Source organism: Pipra filicauda, unplaced genomic scaffold (assembly GCF_003945595.2).
Source record: "Pipra filicauda isolate LSUMZ 115617 unplaced genomic scaffold, ASM394559v2 scaffold198_size2598500_pilon, whole genome shotgun sequence".
Taxonomy (NCBI): Eukaryota; Metazoa; Chordata; class Aves; order Passeriformes; family Pipridae; genus Pipra; species Pipra filicauda.
Genome location: NW_024104307.1, coordinates 336,265 through 341,739, shown reverse-complemented (window position 1 = coordinate 341,739; position 5,475 = coordinate 336,265).

The following is a 5,475-nucleotide window of genomic DNA, read 5'->3' as shown; positions in this document are numbered from 1 at the left end:
GTACATAATTTATACTCAAAATATTAATGAAATGGAAGAAAGAATTTATAGCTAGTCCAATTAATCTTAAAAAATTAATCAAAAGCTAAAAAAGTTTTTATTAATCCAGTTGAAATAGCACTCATAACTCCACTAATAATGAAAAACATCACTAGTACCAATAGCCTTAAAATTATTATATAGAAAACCCTACCACTGCCTACCTCTTTTCTGGTGTTATGTTCCCCCTTCTGTTGTCTCTCGGGGTTCTATGGTTGGCAGACCCATTGTTTCTCAGTGAACCATCAGGTGCCTAAAGTGTTATCTTCATATCTTTCCTCAATATGACCCACACCACTAACAATATCACAGAGTCCCACAACTCACCAGGGAGCAAAGACTCACTCACCCCAGACAGCCATGGCACCCAGCACCATCGAGAGGGGACCAAGCCCGCACCCCACACCTCTTGCCCCACAGATCCCTACAGCTTCTGCTTGGAGTGGTAGAAACCATATTCACAGTAATATTGAACAACAAAGAAAAATTAAAAATCTTTTGGTTTTGAATCATAAGGGATTTTGAAAAATCAGCTATTTACTGGTATCTGTAGGGAGACTCTCATGTAAAATACTTAATAATACTTGTACTACATATTCATGAGAATTTTTTCATATAAAATTTATGATTTATATGAAATTTATATGAAATTTATATCTATAAATCCAGAATGCGATAAGTGCTACAGAAAATTTCCTCTGTACTAAATTCTATAGAGTGCTAAAGGCAGGTTTTTCACCTGGTTTTGGATTTATCCAAATGAGTTTAAAAATCCACATGACTTTTGCAAAAGAGAAGAAAGGTTTCTATATCTAAGCACTCTGAAGTTAGTGCTAACTGGATTATTGTTTCGAAATATATCAGATCTACACAGTCTATATGTTCCTATGTGGACAAGATCTGAATTCAATTGCATATCAGATGGGGAAAATAGTTGCTTAATCAGGACAGTATATTGTTATGTTCCCTGAAATATCTCAGGTGACTCCAGTTAGAACATGGAAATCTGATTTATTGAGGTCTGACTCACTAAACTTTGAATTATTCTGGACATAAATAAGTTCACTTTCTGAAACCTAACTGAAACTCAGAACCTACCAACATAAGAAAATTCTTCTATTTGAACTATTATCTGTACAAAGAAGTTAAAGTGCAGTAGGCTAGTATGGGAATTTATACTATACCAACTTCTTTGTACATTCCTGCATTGTCTGAAAAATATCACTATTATAGAGAAGTAAACCTGGTATAAATTCATTATTTAAGTTATTTTGGAAGAAATGGCCTGGCAGAGAAACACAGGAATGATGAATTTAATTAAAACAATACTAGTGTCAGTTTGTGCATGTTTATTTTCACTGTTATTGCATGTAACCAGTCAGTTTAAGTTCAAAAGGACACTGTGAGAAATAGTCATACCAATTACATTTTCTCTGTCACAGATAATGGGAAATTTCTGCTTCACCTTCCTTCTTTACAAATACAAAATTACAAAACCTTCTCATGACAGGCTGGACAAATTAATAAAATTTCTTCTAATATTGTGTCTGAACAACCCTTCTTCTAATGTGGATGTTCTTCAGGCTGGTTTGTGAGCTGTGTAAGAGAGCAGAGTTAATAATTTTTATAGATTTCTTGTTATTTTTAATGGTTGTTGTTCTCAGTTTGCAATCTATACAGAAAGAAAAATATTACATTATTAATCAGACCAAATACAGTGATAATACTATTTCAGATCAGTTTTCAAGTACAACAAAAAGGTAAGGAGAATATTCCTGGGGCAGATCAGAAGCTTCTCCAGCCCAGCAATTATAGTATCCTGTAGGAATTTCTTTGCCTTCTTACAGAAGAAGCAAGAATTTTTTAGTGGTATCCCATATTTCAACAATTTATAGTTCAGGGATGTACTTAGCAAGAGATGCTACTTTTATATATAAAATCCCAACAGATTTCTCTTTTGTGAGCTCTCCTAGTCTCCCTTAATATCAGTTTGCCTTTTTGGCATCTAGAATGGGAATCTGTTACTTGAACTATTTTTTTTTGAATGTTAGAGCATCTCCCAGAACATAAATTATTAACAAGGATGTCTACAACTTCCATCAAAAGATCTTAAGATGTCATGCAATTTGGACAATACAATAAAATTGCACTAAGTCTAGTTTGGTAAGGAGAAAAAAAAAATCTTTTTTGTGGTGGCATTAGACTGATACATTTGACAACCTGTTTCCAAATTTAACTTCAGACCTCTGGATATTGTTCACCTAAACATTTATTCTCTGATTGCATCCATCCTTTCTCCATAAAAAGGCTATTTATCTTGTGTGATTTGTTTGCAAACAGTTTAGGAAGGTAATTAACTATCACCTTTATTACAAACTCTTGCAGTGTCTAGAGGTACAGAATTGTATTGGGAAGTTTCTGTGACACCATTCAAAACCAACAGCCTAGAAACATGTTTCTTGTGAAGAAGTAAAGAAGAGGATTTAGAATCAATGTAATATTAACCCTGTTTTACTGTCAGAAGACTTAGTAACTCCTGGTTTTCATAACATTAATTTAGCTTTCCTTAAACAGAATCAGAGGTAATGATGAACTATAGTAGAGAGTACCCATTTCTTAGCTCATCAGAAATTAAATTTTCTTACATAGGACACAGAATTCTATTGTGATAAATTGCAGTGCTTTTACTAAGCCATTATATGCTTTAAAGACTGCAGTTTGTGCATGGTAAATCCTGTTGAAAAAAAACCAAAACAAAACAAAATCAAGCACAGCCCAGAAATTTTGTATACTTTGAAGAAAAACACATTTTCGTGGATGGGAATGTTTTCCTAAATATAAAGTATCTCAACATACTTTCCAATAAAATTCAAAAGAAAGAAACTAATGAGACGAAAATGTTAAACATTCTGATATCATTATCATAAAGAGAATAATATGAAACATTATACTAAATAAAAAATATACCATGCAATTAATTTAAAAAATCCTTTATCTACAGCTAATGTACATAAGCATGATCTAGGCAGTACACAAAAAAGCACTTTAAAAAGCTGTTGAATATATCTCAAGTATGAAATTCTTCTAGTTATGATGACTGTAAAATGCTATCGCTAACTGCACAACTAATTAAGAACTTCTAAGTATCATGAATGAAGTTCTAACACAGATTTTAAAATCTGACTTGCTTTTAATTTCAGCTAAATAGGATTTTCTTAAAAGAACATGGTTATGTCTGTATTAGAGATGGTGAGGGTATTTTCAACCATAGAGTGGACATGACAGAAAATATCAGCTTGTTCTTCTCAAAGATTCATGAAAGAACTCCTGAATGACTCTTTATGTTTTGGAGTTCCTTCTTACATAGATCCCACAAAGATCCTACAAAGATAGAAATAAACTACATATGTAGAATCACTATGTACATAAATTTCTATCTTGTTTGAAATTATTGAACAATACATTGAATGTTAAGTGATACAGAGAAAAAAAGCCACTGTAAATACAGATATACGTGTTTCTCTGTGTGAGCCAGTCACAGTATTTCTGTAGAGTAGGTGGGCATTTCTTCTTACAAGACACCCAAATTATGGTAGCAATCAATGACTCAGAGTCCCAATGGACATCAGTGACAAGTGGTGTCCCTTGGGGTCTATACTGGGACCAGTGTTATTTAATATCATCATTAACTGCATAGATGAAGTGATTGAGTGCACCCTCAGTACATTTGCAGATGACACCAAGTTGAGTGGTGTGGTTGACATACCTGAAGGACTGGATGCCATTCAAAGAGACATGGACAAGCTCTAGAAGCAGGTACATGGGAAACTCATGAGATGTAACAAGACGAATTACAAGGTGTTGCATCTGATTCGGGGCAACTCCTGTTATCAATACAGAATGGGGGATGAACAGATGGAGAGCAGCCCTGCCAAGAAGCCCTTGGGGGTGCTGGTGGATGAGAGGCTGGACAGGAGCTCGCAATATGCACTTGCAGCCAAGAAAGCCAAAGATATTCTGGACCGCATTGAAAGAAATCTGGCCAACAACTTGAGGGAGGTGATTCTGTCCTTCTACTCTGCTCTGGTGAGATCGAACAGAGCATCCAGCTCTGGGGTCCCTAGCATAGGAACAACATCAGCCTGTTGGAGTGAGTCCAGAGGAGGGTTATCAAGTTGATTAGAGGGATGGAGCATCTCTTCTATTAATAAAGTCTGAGAGAATCGGCATTGATCTTTCTGGAAAAGGGAAGGCTTCAGGGTGACCTAATTGTAACGTTCCAGTTCCTGAAGGGAGTCTACGAGAAAGATGGAGAGGGACTTTTCACAAGGACATGTAATGACAGGACAAGGGGGAATGGTTTCAAACTGAAAGACAGTAGGTTTAGATTAGATTAGGTAAAAATTCTTTACTGTGAAGGTGGTGAGGCACTCAAACAGGTTGCCAGGAGAAGTAGCGGATGTCCCATCCCTGGAAGTGTTCAAGACCAGACTGCATGGAGCTTTGAGCATCCTGGTCTAGTGGAAGGTGTCCCTGCCCATGGCAGGGGGATTTGAATTAGATAATCTTTATAGTCCCTTCCAACCCAGGATTTGAATTAGATAATCTTTATAGTCCCTTTCAACTCAGGCCATTCAATGATTCTATGAATATCAGTATGGCAAGAAAAAGCTGTCGTTTCAAGAATATTTGCTTGCAGACCTGACCTATCACAGATGAGACAGTAAATTCATTCTTTTGGAGGATGATGGAATAGCTAAGTTTGCAAGGGAAAGCTAGAAGAGCTATCATCAAGCAAAATATAGACCTCTAAGTTTAACTAGCATGCACAATTCAGATGTGTTCATAATGTTCAGAATAATATGTTAAGTACTTGTCAACAAACTCAGGTAAATTGCTGCTGTGCATCCCATACTATTTTGTTAAGAAACCACAGCAGCAAGACAAGGGACTAACTTTCAGTGAACTGCTAGAGGTTGCTTAAAAAACCCCGAGCCATGGTAAGCTACCAGTCATGGTTTCAGAAATCAACTTTTTTTGAATCAATTTATTTCTTCTAGCTTAAAAGTTAAATAAGTCAGGTCAGAATTAGGCCTTTTAAATCTAAAGGGGAAAGTTGAGATATAGAAAAGGGAAATATCCCCTGAGGATAAACAACTGACTATCTATAATGAAAATCTGAAAACTGTTGTTGGTTTCTGGAGAAAAAGATTCATTGTCTATAGAAATGCCATTCATGTTCATTACACTTGCAACAATGTAATCACATTTATAAAATTTTGCTTACATGCTCACTAGTATAGTCCAATCCTCAGCAGTTAATACACTAATTGTTTGATACAGACAGCTAAAAGTATTCTAATTATACAGATTGTTTGATGAGAAAAGAAAATTATTTCATTCTGCAGCACATGTGAAAAAGATGTTTAAAATTGA